General features: G+C 42.0%; 1 protein-coding gene and 1 long non-coding RNA gene across 5 annotated transcripts in view; both read right to left on the bottom strand.

The window, feature by feature from the left end:
* LOC310767251 overlaps positions 1 to 14,628 on the bottom strand; it is a 124,628-nt gene that overhangs the window by 41,030 nt on the left and 68,970 nt on the right. The gene's annotated exons all lie outside the window — the stretch shown is intronic.
* The window catches only part of RNF144B (ring finger protein 144B), a 69,789-nt gene that overhangs the window by 37,846 nt on the left and 17,315 nt on the right, over positions 1 to 14,628 (bottom strand). Inside the window, exon 1 of one of the 4 annotated variants that reach the window (XM_083624042.1) lies at positions 7,510 to 8,019. The exons of 2 other annotated variants lie outside the window; for them this stretch is intronic. The gene's annotated coding sequence lies outside the window, so the exon portion shown is untranslated. Of the gene's footprint in view, positions 1 to 7,509; positions 8,020 to 14,628 lie in introns of those variants that run through there. One more of the 4 variants, XM_083624041.1, reaches the window with a different exon arrangement.

Genomic DNA, 14,628 nt, shown 5'->3' with positions numbered 1-14,628 from the left:
TGTTCTCCTTGCTGCTGCTCGGATAAATGCACAAATCTGACCTTTGGAATGTTTTGTAAGTAAAGCATTTTAAACTTAACAGTGTGTGGTCTGTTCATTGCAAGAGGGGGAGAAAGTGGAAAATGTTGTATGGAACCAAGCAGGATAAAAGGGTCTAACAACCTATATTCTCACATTATGCTGCTGCCAAACTACTCTTCTACTGGGGGCTCTCTCCTGCTGGAGGGTGAATTTGGCCCCCCATTGTTTAATTCAGGCACCCAGCTGATTATTTTATTACTGTATTTGTGCCATACATGTGGGTCACAGGATCATCCATTTTTCCTCCCAGATACATATTTCCTATCATCCCATGTTCATCTTTAAAAGGATCAAGACATCTATTGTAATAAAGTCCACTATCTTCCATTTAAGTACATCAACGGTGTATAAAAAAATCTAAGTATTTTCTAGATAGGTGAATAGCAAACAAAGCAAAACACAGGGTTTAGCCACAATAAAACCTGGTCTATTTTTTCAGGGCCATAGTTGATACTGATGCACTTTGGCACTCCTCTATTCATGACAGCTCATCTCGGCCATTCTAACAGCCCTGCTGTTCAGTCACCCCCTGCTGATTTCCTGTAATTGTTTTCTCACCTTCACACCCAAGAGCCCATGACTCTTGATTCCTTCTGCCGCCATAACTTTACCCCGGCCCTGGATGCACACAGTTATGTTCTTTTCTGATCAGGTGGGTCACACACCTGGCCTCTGCATGATCAGCTCCTCCATCCTTTCCTGCAGTTATTTTGCCGACTTTATCTAATCTTTCCCAGAAAGCTGAGGTTGCAGGTCTGATAAAGAACTGTGCCCGAGAACCTGGACCCATGTAATATTCTGCAACAAAAGTGCTTCGCAACAGATATTAAATGCGTTTTATGTTTTAAGAAAATCAAGGTCACACTCACCAGCAAAGCAGCTGGAGTAGGAACAAAATGAGCAGCAAAAAACTATGAAAAGCTGTGGCGGGGGTGGTGTGGGGGAATCAAAGCTAAGTTCTCCATCTCCTCAAAAGAACAGCCTTAATCAGTCTCCTAAGAGTGAAAAGGTCAGGTGAGTTTCCTAATGGAGGGACGTCCAGCCTGGAAAATTCCAGTGAGAAGGCCCTGCTTTTCATACTCATCTACTGTACCTCTTTCAGTAAAGACACAGAAAGCAGGGCCTTCAACAAAACTGACCAGGTCAATTGTGCAAGTTCATATGGGAACAGCCAGATCCTTTCTGCACCCAGAAAAGGACATGGAAGGCATACTAAGAAGGTAAAAGGCTCCTCTTCTGGGCACCATTGCTACCTGGGCATCCAAGACCACTTACCTGATCCTTAAGCATGTTTACAACTCCATTCTGATCTGGCTGAAAAGTTACTCCAGTGAAATGTTTATGCCTCTCACACAGAGACTGCCATCTCCCATATCAATGACTCATACCATATACTTATAAATGCTTTTTTTCATTATTCCCATGACTACCGCAGAGGAAAGAGGCAAAGCATTAAAACTAGCCTTCAGCTTCCTAACATTGAAAAGTCAATACTGTTAAGTGGGAGTAAGTGTGGGCACAAACGGCCAGCGCTTTCATTTTTAGTTTGTAAAAAATAAGGCTGCATTGTGGTCGTGCCTCACTCTGATCACCATTTCCTCCTTCCTGAAAAAGGCACAAAGGAACCTGTCTTACTTTGTCATCTCAAAAGCCATGTAAAGACCTCCGCAGTAATCTGGAAGCTTGCCTCCATTAAAAAGAGCCTTGATGCAACTTCAGTGGAATGAGAAGTGGAGCTAACTGAAGGCTATGGAACAAAAAATATTGTATAACATGAGGACCAGGTTTTCTGAAAGCAAGGACACATAGTGAGGAGGCAGAAACATGTGCAAGGTCATCCACTGGTCAGTGCCAAATCTTGCAGATATCAAAATCCAATGTCCCCAGAAAAAAGCTTAGAGCAAAAAGTTCTTTCTGTCAAGGTCTGAATTCTCTTGAGGGTAATAATACTCTGTTGAGGGTCACAAGACAATGGTGGGCAGAGTAAGAGCCAACAATGTGTGGAGACAGACAAAAGTGCTCTGGATTAACTAATCTGGAATAACAACCACCCTGCTTCAATTTTTCCACAGTGAGTACCTCAAATTAGAATTTCCAACCCCGTGTAGATTTTCTTAGAAGTATTTATTTAAATATAACACGAATATATATATCATAGTACAGTGGTACCGTGGTTTAAGAACTTAATCGGTTCCGGAAATCCGTTCTTAAACCAAAGCCATTCTTAAACTGAGGCATGCTTTCCCTAACAAGGGCTCTCCCGCCACTGATGCCCTTCCACCGTTTGGCTTCCATTCTTAGACCAAGGTAAAGTTCGCAAACCAGGACACTACTTCCAGTTTTGCAGAGTTCTTAAACTGAATAGTTCGGAAACAGGCCTGTTCTTAAACTAAGGTACCACTGTATACATATTTAAATATATGGTACAGTGGTACCTCTAGATACGAACGGGATCCGTTCCGGAGCCCCGTTCGCATCTAGAGGTAAACGTAACTAGCGACGGCGTGTCTGCGCACGCGCACGTCACTTTTCGCTGCTTCTGCGCATGCGCGTGACGTTATTTTGAGCGTCTGCGCATGCGCAAATGGCGAAACCCAGAAGTAACACACTCCGTTAGTTCCAGGTTGCCGAGGAACGCAACTCAAACGCGCTCAACTCGAAGCATATTTAACCCGAGGTATGACTGTATAAATATATTATTTTAGACATAAACCTTACTTGATTTAGAACATATAAAGCTGCCTTCTACTGACAAAATGAATTTCAATAGGGACAAATGTAAGATTCTACATTTGTAAGGCAGGAGTAATCTGATGGAAATATATAAGATGAGGGACATCTGGCTTGACTGCAGTAGATGTAAAAAAAAGATTTAGGGATCTTAGTAAACCACAAGCTTAACATGAATGTGATGCAGCAGAAAAAAAGCTAATGCAATTCTAAGATGCATCAACAGACGTCTAGTGGCCAGCTCAAGGAAAGGAAATTCCAATTAAACATTGGGAAGAACTTTCTGATGGTAAGAGCTGTTCAACAGTGGAACGGACTACATTAGAAGGTGGTTGGTTCTCCTTCATTGGAGATTCCTAAACAAATATTGGATGGCCACCTGCCAGGGATTCCTTAGCTGTGATACTTGCATTGCAGGGGGTTGGACTAGATGACCCTTGGGGTCCCTTCCAACTTTCTATACTGCACGAGACCATTAGTCCATCAATCTCAGTACTGTCTATAGTGACTGGCAGTACTTCTCCAGGATTTCAGATGGGGGTCTTTCCCACCCTTGTGAGTTTACCCTCCCAAGTAAGCATACAAGGGATTTTTTTGGTCCAACACACCAATACAACTACTGTTCTAGAAAGCAAAAAGTAACAATGCTGCTACAGTTAAAGATCCTGTTTACAGAAAAAGGACCCAAACAGAATAAAGGAATTTAGTTTCTCTAAACTTTGCATGTTACTCTGCTTATATGGTCCCTTCCTGCATTTCTTGGTTGTTTTTATTGTGGTCATTTGAGCTTCAGCTTAGGGTCCTAGTAATCACATGAAATTTGGGAGAGACACCAGCACCACCACCACCCCACCGCCTTCTCTCTCTCTCTCTCTCTCTCTCTCTCACACACACACACACACACACTCACACACACACACACACACACACACACACACACATCAAGCTATTCCCATGAAACCACAGAAATTGTGTGTATTGGAATACATAAAAACAAGCAGGTACGCCCAAGTCTGGAAATGTTCAGCAATATCAATTTCATATTATGTAGCTGGTAATGTGGTTTTTACTGTAAATATCTATATGGTGTGTAGATGGATGGATAGTTTTAAATTTTATCTATGTTTAATTGTTTTTAATGATTTTCCCTCCTATGTTTTAATTATTTTCTATCCGTAAGCCGCCTTGAGTCCCTGTCAGGGAAAAAGGCGGGGTATAAATTTAAAATGATTATTGTGATGATGATGATATCTTGTTAATGCAAGGCCCAGCTAATGTGCAACACAAAGACAATGAAAACTCAGAACAAAGTTATTTGGCACTGGCAGATAAGTAAACATTTGTAAATGCTGCAACCTTAACCCAGTGATTCAATAGCATTCAAAAATTGCATTTTTAGTAGGAGTCAATCTTTACGGTCAGAAACTCTAGTGTTCTACTCAATTTCAGCCAGTACAGATTAAGAGCTTGTTGCCACTGAATGCATTGCTTGCTCAGAACACCTGCTTTCTTGGCCATGGTCAAGGCATCAGGCTTCTCTTTATTTGCCTACTGCAGTTTATTTTCAAAACGTAGACAATGTTCTCCCAAAGATGCCAAAGTCCAATGCTCAGAGGCATATATACAGGACCAACCTAGCAACTTTATAAACTAGGTTAGCAAGCAATAGAGCAAACAGTAGAACTGGGTGGGTTTTTTTTAGAAAAAATAACAAGGCTATCAGCTTTCGTATTAAAAACAGAGCAAGTTTCCCTCGTGGCTGTAAAAGGGCACAGCCAGGAGAGGTGATGCAGACCATTTCAGGCATCCAGGCATGTCTTCCGGTTATCATGGTTACTCTGTGGCTCCCAGAAGCAATTCTTGTTTAGTCCTCCCAATGGCCTTCTGCCATGTTCACCTTTACTTGTTCTATAACTTAATTCTGCTGGAGGGGTTGGGAGGTAGAGGGAGGACTGAACTCTTCCCACCACCATCACAAATTGTTTTTTTGTTTGTTTGTTTGTTTGTTTGTATACCGCCCTATACCCATAGATCTCAGGGTGGTTCACAACATAAAATGACAATACCAAAGAAAGAAAAGAAAACCTATCCAGCTCTGATATATACAATTGGCAAACCTGATCCAGTTCTCAATTCCAGCTCATTTAACTTGACTGGGAACCAAGATCAGCACCTTTCGCATGCCACATAATATCAGCATGCTGTTTGCCAAGAAAGGGGCAGAGTTTCAGGTCTGAGTGTACTAAAGCCCTTAATGTATCTGCACCTTGTGGTTTCATCGTGTTGCTTCGCCTTGTGGTTTAACTCTGGTCACCATGTGGTTTGGTACCTACTGACTAACTCTGGCATCCTTCCACTGAAAACAAGGCTCCAGGAAACCAGAAGTTCATTCTGAGGTGAGGAGAAGACAAGACACTCACTGCCCAAAGTAGTTAATGGGAAAACCCACTAAGTGACACATCCCCAAGAGCTCAGTTTAGAAATGAAGAACATAATGCTGGTCGTTCTGGAGACAGAGTAGAGAACCAAAGCTCCACTGACTCTAGCTACCAGATTATTAGAAGAACAGAAATGCACCACAAGTTTAAGAGCCCACTCTATTCAGAGCACCAAACAAAGGCAAACAAGCTCAGAGCAAGGAAGGTTTCACCTGATGAATAAAGACTTTGGGGGAAGCGATCACAGAAGTCATGCCCAGCTTTCTTTAGGTTGTTTGCAGAATAAAAAGGAGCTGAATCGACAGTGAAAGAGGATGCTATTAGAAAACCTTTTGGATATGTTGTAAAGTGTAACTGGCAGAAACTTTGTCACATCATTTGCTCAAACTTTGCTCAAGCCACCCAGTGGAAACAGCTGCTCTTCATCACAACTCCAAACCCACAGCAGCTTAAAAAGGGATTGCTGCCCAAGCAACATGACTTATGAGGGACGGTTGAAGGAGCTGGGTGTGTTTAGCCTGGAAAAGAGGAAACTGAGAGGAGATACAACAGCCATCTTCAAATATCTAAAGGGCTGTTGTATCTCCTCTCAGTTTCCTCTTTTCCAGGCTAAACACAAGGGAACAAGCTTGTTTTCTCCTGCTCTGGAGGGGTAGGACTCAAACCAATGGCTTCAAGTTACAAGAAAGGAGATTCCGACTACTCATCAGGCAGAACTTTCTGACAGTAAGAGGTGTTTGACAGTGGAATGCCCTCCCTCAGGAGGTTGGGAGCTCTCCTTCCTTGGAGGTTTCTAAGCAGAGGTTGGATGGCCATCTTTCATGGATGCTTTAGCCGAGACCCTTGGGGTCCCTTCCAACTCTATGATTCTCTGATTCCATGACTGCATCCACTCAGAGAGTCCTGTACAGGTGTCCAAGCTCAATATAAATGTACACATGTAAGGCAAGATGGGGCTTACACCTGCAGATCCTGCCTCTGAACCTCAGACACCAATACTAATTTATGTGCAAAAGTCTAAACATACCTCCAATGCACATAGGCCAGGCTTCCTCAAACTCGGCCCTCCAGATGTTTTTGGTCTACAACTCCCATGATCCCAGTGGTCAGGGATGATGGGAATTGTAGTCTCAAAACATCTGGAGGGCCGAATTTGAGGAAGCCTGACACAGGCTATGAACACATATCCTGTACCCTGCAGGAAAGGAAAATAGGAATCATACATTCAGAACCTATGAATGTAGACCTCCTGGTCCCTGCAGGTGTAAGTCCAGCAGGCGTGATAATCATTCTCTTCCCATGTGTTGCATTTATTCCCAGTTTATCAAGAAAAGAAATTCCACAATAGTAGATCCCCACAATCACAGATACTGAAGCCGCATCTTCAGAAATATATCTGGCACATATTAAGGCAGAGAAATCATACTACACCATTTCTTTAAACCTTCCAAGATATTTTACTGGAGCTCAGGGCATTATAACTGACTTACACTCTGTGAAGCAAACTCTTAAAGCAACAGCCATTCACAGGAAAAGTGCAAAAGGCACTTCACACTAGGATGGTGGAACAAGACACTGTATCCAAAATTACTATAAATATGCAGACACATAAGCATGTGACTTTCATTTTCTGCCTAGAATAGTAAAACTACAATAGGAACTAAAAATATGTAGATTCTGTATGTTATTCCTGAAGTTTAAAAACAATTAGAGAAAACAAAAAAACTATGTCTCTATAGTCAGACATAGTTCCACCATGCAAGGTATTTATGGAATTGTGCTGCAAATTACATGACACAAACACAAAGTTTGTATCTTTTCAAATAGATCCTCTCCTTAGCATCTTTCAGATCGTCCTTTTATTTAAAGAATGGAATTGAAGTTTCCATTAGGAGTGAACAAATTTAAAATGATCACTTGGTTTGAAATCATCTTAAAGACTTTTCAGTGTTTTCCCCACACAAGTGAGCATTTATTTCTGCAAAGCTATACTGATAAAACCAACATAGTTCACCACCCCTACCGAAGAAAGTGCATAAGTTACTGCTCCAACATTGGCATTTAATTTCTAAGAAACCCATTTTTGCCTCAGATGAACTACAGTGCTGGCTGTGTATGTTAAAAAAAAAAAAACCAAGTACCCAAAATGATTGGGTTTCACCTCCTTTTCCCCTTTAGGAACTGGAAAGGAAAATGACAGCCCTTACTTAATTGCTCCCCCCCCCCCCGCTATAAAGAAATGCAGATCGTTCCAGCATACCTTGCCAAAAGAGAGCAGGATTCGCTCCCAAACGTTTGACTTTTCAATAGCTTCACTCACACTTCAGTGCCTCCAAGACATGTCACCGCCAGCAAAAGCTCAGAGTCTGAAGAAACGCGTTTCATTTCTCGCCGCTTCCTTCCTTCTCCCAGCATCTGAAAGCTTCACACGTTATCGGTCTGGAGCAGGGCTCATCTCTCAACCGTCTCGTCGCTCCGAAGAATAATCTCCTCCCAGCTATTAAGAGCATGTTGCCATTATTTCTTAAAATGCACGTCGCGCACATATGCAGTAGCTGTAAGAAAGCTACACTTATTTATACAGGAAGCTCAAGCCACAGCAACACTTCCTACTTCCAAGTCTCATTTCAAATGCAGGTGATTGTTTTTAACCCTCCAGGAACCCAGATGCTACATAGCACAACTTCCTTTGCTGTTAAAATGAACAACTTCTTGCTGAACTCCGAGTGGATAAACGCAGGAGAGTGATCGCCCCAACCTCCCAGTTTTAGGTGTGGCTAAATATTCAAATACAGATAGGTGCACCCAATATTGTTCATATGGCAGACAGCCACGTATAGCCAGCTCAGGATTGTTACCTTTCATTTCCAGCAGGCTCCTGTGCCTTTAACAGCTGCAGGATAGGCAGAAAAACAACAGCGGTGCCTTAAAGGTCTGCACCTGTTTAATTTCTGCTTGTCACAGATCTGTTTAAAGGTACAGGAACCCAATCAGGGGGGAAAGGTGGCAACCCCATCCAGAGACAGGGGGGAAATGATTGATCTCGCACTTCAGATATATGATATTGTAGTAATATTTTTTAATACTTCTGTTTTAAGAATTGCATCAAAATCTGGGAACGGTAGGGGGGGAAACTACTTTGGATAATGGCAAAAACTAGAGCACACTCCTAAAAATATGGCACTGGAGGGCAAATCTGGCTGTAACTGGAAAAGGGGTGGTGATATGTTATATGTATACACACACACACACATTCTTCTTTGGCAATCACTTGTAGCTGAGTAAGATTAGCACTTGTAGCTGAGTAAGATTAGCTCCCTTTCGTCCTGAGTTCAAGTGTCTTCAGAGTCCATTACACCTTTGGTAAAGGCTTTTCTCCACTTGGAGTGCTCGCAGGCCAGTGTTTCCCAATTGTCGGAGTTTATACTACTATATCACATAAGTTGTTTTTTAAAAAAAAAAAACCAAGGTGGGGAAATCTTTGTTTAGCATGAGGCAGCATTTCCCCATGGGCAACTTTGTGGGAACCAGATGGCAGTAGTTGGTGCAGCCAGAGGCAAAATTCAACCTACTATACTATACAAAAGTAAGGATCAAATCAATTTTTTGTCTAGAATGTACAGCAAATTTCTCATCATCTTGTGCCGAATTGATGATAATTGCAAGTGGTGGAATAGCACGAGGCCAGATTGAAGGAGCTTTTTTGTGTCACCTATGACACTGTCTCAGAGGTTTGTCCTTTACAACCACCGCAAGCTGCATACTCTAGTAAAAGGAGTCCAGGAGCCAGAAAGGGAAAGAGATTACAAGTTGTGCATGAAGGGGAATTCCTGAGGAATGTAGGTTGGGTTGTGAGGAGGAGGTTAAGGAGAAGAAAGAAAAAGAGAAGAGACAGTCTAAGGACTGACAAGGAAATGAATTCATGCTGAATGTATGTGCTGCATGAGGCCACTGGCATGGGGAGACAAGAGAGTGATTTTTTTGTAAGGAATGAAGAAGATTAAGAAGTGGCGTGTTGTGTTACAACTCAGGGGTTCTATATGCAGTTTTTTGATATCCTTGCTTTGCTATCCGATACCTCCTGAAATATAAGATTCATTTCAGCTTGCTACCAGAAAAATCAAAATCAGTCTACTTTTATTCAGGTATCAGTCTTGATCTGCAGACTTGAAGTTTTAATTATACCCTTGAGCTAAACCATAATTAAGCTATCTTATGTAAGGTGTTCAGCTGTGAATATAGCCTATCAAACAGAATTTAATAAAACTCTTTTAAGAAGCTTCAGTGATAACATGGGCTCTTCAATATGGGAAGGAATGCAGCAGACCATGTCACCACAGGTATCTCTCATTCTCCCATACCAGAAACAAATACTGTACAGAAGTTACTGGTGGGTTTTTCCTCCTCTAAACATTTACTTCATCTGATATAGATAAATAAAATAATATAAGTAAAAATAGTTAAGATGAATGAAATGAACAATCCAATGTCGCTGAAGTCCACACAATGAAGAAAAGGAACGAACTTCTGAATGTAGATAGCACTGTTAGCTCTGAAGTAGCTCACCATAGCCCTTAAACAAATATATATTATGTGTCAAATGCCATCACTGACCACATGTGTTAAAACTGAGATCTGATAGGTGGGGGGGGCATTGAACAATCTGTAAATAGCTGTCCCAAAAGGTTCAACGACTGAGCTTCTGGACTTCAAAGAGATTGATTCAGGCACCAACTCAACCACATCAAGTAGCCTGACTAATCCATTTCACAAAATAGTTGTACAAATACTTGTTGTTGTTGTTGTTTAGTCGTGTCCAACTCTTCATGACGCCATGGACCAGAGCACGCCAGGCACTCCTGTCTTCCACTGCCTCCCGCAGTTTGGTCAAACTCATGCTGGTAGCTTCAAGAACACTTTCCAACCATCTCGTCCTCTGTCGTCCCCTTCTCCTTGTGCCCTCCATCTTTCCCAACATCAGGGTCTTTTCCAGGGAGTCTTCTCTTCTCATGAGGTGGCCAAAGTACTGGAGCCTCAGCTTCACAATCTGTCCTTCCAGTGAGCACTCAGGGCTGATTTCCTTAAGAATGGATAGATTTGATCTTCTTGCAGTCCATGGGACTCTCAAGAGTCTCCTCCAGCACCATAATTCAAAAGCATCAATTCTTTGGCGACCAGCCTTCTTTATGGTCCAGCTCTCACTTCCATACATCACTACTGGGAAAACCATGGCTTTAACTATACGGACCTTTGTTGGCAAGGTGATGTCTCTGCTTTTTAACACGCTGTACAAATACTTAAGAACCTTTAATCACTTTGTAAAAGTAAAGTGATTAACACTGATTTAAGAATGGTCCATCCCTTGCAACCATTCACCCAGGTCATTCTGGGGGTGCTTGTCACATGATAGGTAAAAAAAAAAAAAAAGAGCACAAAGTTGGTCTTGGGAGCAGCCTCATCCAATTTGGTTTTAGATGAATACATATATAATCCAACCAGCTAACTGTGTAATCCTATAAAGGTCAGTTCAGAAGTAAACTCCAGTGTGTATAATAAACAGGGAGGTGTGTATAATATTGGATTGCAGCCTAAGATTAAAGAGAAGCCTTCTATTCAGGATTGTGTAATCAGGTCACATAGTTCTAAAGTGTAGATCTTACCAGACATATACTAGCTACAAATTGCTTACACCTTAAATATAGCATTTATTCCATCACTATATGCAACCGTATGTCTTTCAGATGTATTTTGGACTCATATAGCTAATGGTTTTGGAACATTTCAAGCCATAAATTAGAGCTGACCAAAAAAGGGTGTTAACATCCATCTTCAAAGAGAGGGAATGCTTTCATACATCAAAAGCAGGTCAAACTGTACGCCTATTATCAAGAGGTATTTCACCAATTAAATATGTGCCTTACAAATTATTTATTAATTAAAAGGTACACAAATTTTGCATATGCATTCCTAAGCCCCAATACAGGTGCCTCTTAGAGATCCTGAAATGCAAGGAAACTTGCAATTTATTGAACAAAAACCACCCTCATTGCATTATGTCTTTAGCTCTCTTCCAGTCTCACCATTAAGAGTCAAGCAAGCACACAAGGGGGGAAAGGACAACACACTAGCTCTGCCCTCCCACCTGGCTGCGACTCCCCTTCTCCAATCCGCCTGCTTCAACCTGACGCCCTCCAGATATCTAGAACTATGGTTTCTACCAGCCCTGGCCTTAGTTCAAAGCATCTGGAGTCACCAGGCTGGCAAAGGCAGCTCCAAGTGGAGAGCAAACCTCTGCAGCAGGGTGCCTTCTCTACTCATTCCAAAACATATATAGGTGATATTACCCTCCGCAAGTTGGAGGGCAACAAAAACAGCAATGGGCAGGAGCTACTTTGCTCATCTCTGCTTCTCCTGCTCGTCCTCCTTATGTGTTTATTTAATTCTTTCTGAAGAAGGCTTCTGTGACATTTCAAGAAGACCTCCAAATCAAACACCCAGTTTCATACCCGTATTCAAAATATTGTTATTCTACAATTTAACACAAGTCACATGGATATTTTTACATTGTACATAGCATGCACCACTACAGAGATTTTGAAAACATTAAGCTGTTTAGAAATGGCTTTGAATACATAATATATAAATACATAAATAAACCCATGAAGAGGGATGTGTGATTCTTCTTTCCCCTCCCTCATGTGTTGACTGGAAACAGAGAACCCACCTGTGCATCACTGTATGTTTTCTCTCAGTGTGTGTGGGTTTTTTTAGTATTTTGCAAACAGAAAAAGGAGTGGCAGATTCACAGATGATGTGCCAACTTTCCACATGGTCACTGTAAGTTCTCAAAAGGACTTAAAACCTTTTCCTAGACACCATTGTAACTCATTCCAAAGCATTTCAGTTTCAGAAAGCACAATATGGAAGCATTTAGCATTATGTTTTGTTTCAGATTTAGGGCAGCTAGTTATCTCTGTAAGGGTTGTACAAACAGCAGTACAATTAGGCTACAGTTCTAATTGTTCTTGGGAATAAGGGCAGATGAATACAGCAAAGCACACAGACGCAGAATCAATACAAGGGTTGGGCAGTTTAAATCGTAACAGGTTATTATTAGCCATGTTCAGAAATTTGAATAGTCCTCAGATTACAGTGGTACCTCTGGTTACGTTCCGTAATTCGTTCCGGAGGTCCGTTCTAAACCTAAAACTGTTCTTAACCTGAAGCACCACTTTAGCTAATGGGGTCTCCCGCTGCTGCTGCGCTGCCGCCACGCAATTTCTGTTCTCATCCTGAAGCAAAGTTCTTAACCCGAGGTACTATTTCTGGGTTAGCGGAGTGTGTAACCTGAAGCGTATGTAACCCGAAACGTATATAACCTGAGGTACCACTGTATATGCCTATAACTTTCTGGCTTTGGCTGTGTGCCAAAAGCGATGCTATCTTTTTACAATTAATTACATGCCTTAATGACCTACCTAACGTTGCAACAATTCTAGGCAGTCAAGTTACATTGCACACATTGCACTGAAAACTGGAAGATCAGGAAGACAGAGTTGGGCAAACAGATCATTTTCACTGTAATAAAGAACAAACACACAGTCCTGTAATCAGGGGAGAGGAAATACTCTCAGATCACAGATGTCAGCTTCTTGGGACCAATGCCTTCAGATGTTTTTTGCTGCCCCTTTATTACAGCACTCAAATTAAGTGAATTAAGCATGCGTCCCTTCACTTCAATGCTAGGGTGTAAAAATAGTTTCATATTAAAATGCAGTAGAGTTCCCACTTGTTGCTTGCTCCATACTTCAGATTTAAATAGTACACATCTAAAAGGTAAAGGGACCCCGACCATTAGGTCCAGTAGTGGCCGACTCTGGGGTTGCGGCGCTCATCTCGCTTTACTGGCTGAGGGAGCCGGCATAAGCTTCCGGGTCATGTGGCCAGCATGACTAAGCCGCTTCTGGCGAACCAGAGCAGCGCACGGAAACACCGTTTACCTTCCCGCCAGAGTGGTACCTATTTATCTACTTGCACTTTGACGTGCTTTCGAACTGCTTGGTTGGCAGGAGCAGGGACCGAGCAACGGGAGCTCACCCCGTCGCGGGGATTCGAACCGCCGACCTTCTGATCGGCAAGTCCTAGGCTCTGTGGTTTAACCCACAGTGCCACCTGCGTTCTACATAAACATCTACACCTCTCTAAATGACATTACAATATAACTTTATGCATGTTGCTGACCATATTTCAGTATGAGCATTGATTTGATCCCAACTTTTAAATATTACTTCAGAATGTATCTCAAACTGTGTCTTGGCACAAACAGAACTAATATAAATGTAAGCCTGGACAACTCCTGCAAATTGTCACATATTGAAAAGAATTTTAGACAGACTAGGGACCCCTGATAATGTAACAGGACACAATAATCTTACACTATTAAGATAGCCTATCCATCTGGTGCTATCCAGATGTTTTGGACGCCAACTCCCATCAGCCACCCCGGCCAATGATGAGGGATGATGGGGATTATATTTCAGTAGTACATCCAACTAGCAAAATACTCATCAGTAGGATGGACTGGGTGGGTATATTGAGGGGGTGTTCCTGTATGTTACAGAGCCTCCTGAGAAAGGTAGTTCAAAGGCGACCTACATCAGCCCCTTCATACAGCCTTCCGGAACCTGGTGCCATTCATGAAAACAATAATGTAAGCTATTTTGGAAGAGCCGAAATGTACTTTCTTGTGCAGTGCATTTCAGCTTCAGTACAAGTGAGTCATGGTGCTCTGACACTCAGCAGTTCTACTTTTCAGCATTTGACAGCATAAATGCACAACCCCCCTCCACACACACAAAATAGCTACCAAGAAACAGCAAAATCTTGCCAATCTTTATTTCTGATATCTCATTTTCAAAAAATCTCATTACACTTATTTGTGGTACCTGACAATGAAAGCAAGACAACTCAATGTCAGAGATAGTAGATGGACTTCAGCTCAACTATAGGACTGTATTTGAGTGCAGTCCTTCATTTTTATTCTTCTTTTTTGGAATCTCAGCTGTTCACTTAATGGAGAATATAAAGGGCTGCTCTGGGAGGCACCACTGTGGTATGGGCTGGATCTGACCCTGGTGAGCTCAGAAGCTAGGGAGAGAGGCAGGTTTTGCCTCAATGTATTAAATGTATTCCAGATCGCAATCTGTTTGATTTGTCCTGTTGAACTTTCGGGAAGTCATTGGAAAATTGGCATGGAAGCTCTTCTAAGGGTCAAGATGATGGCCTACTAACTGTGAAGCTTCCTTGCTATCTGGCTAGTTTACTAGTAGCTCCTTTGCCAGAAGCATTTGATACTGCCTTATGAGTTAAGTCATTGGTC

Source organism: Podarcis filfolensis (genome assembly GCF_964270895.1).
Source record: "Podarcis filfolensis genome assembly, chromosome: 7".
Taxonomy (NCBI): domain Eukaryota; kingdom Metazoa; phylum Chordata; class Lepidosauria; order Squamata; family Lacertidae; genus Podarcis; species Podarcis filfolensis.
The sequence above is the reverse complement of the archived record's forward strand: the minus strand, read 5'-3'. Positions and strand labels throughout refer to the sequence as shown.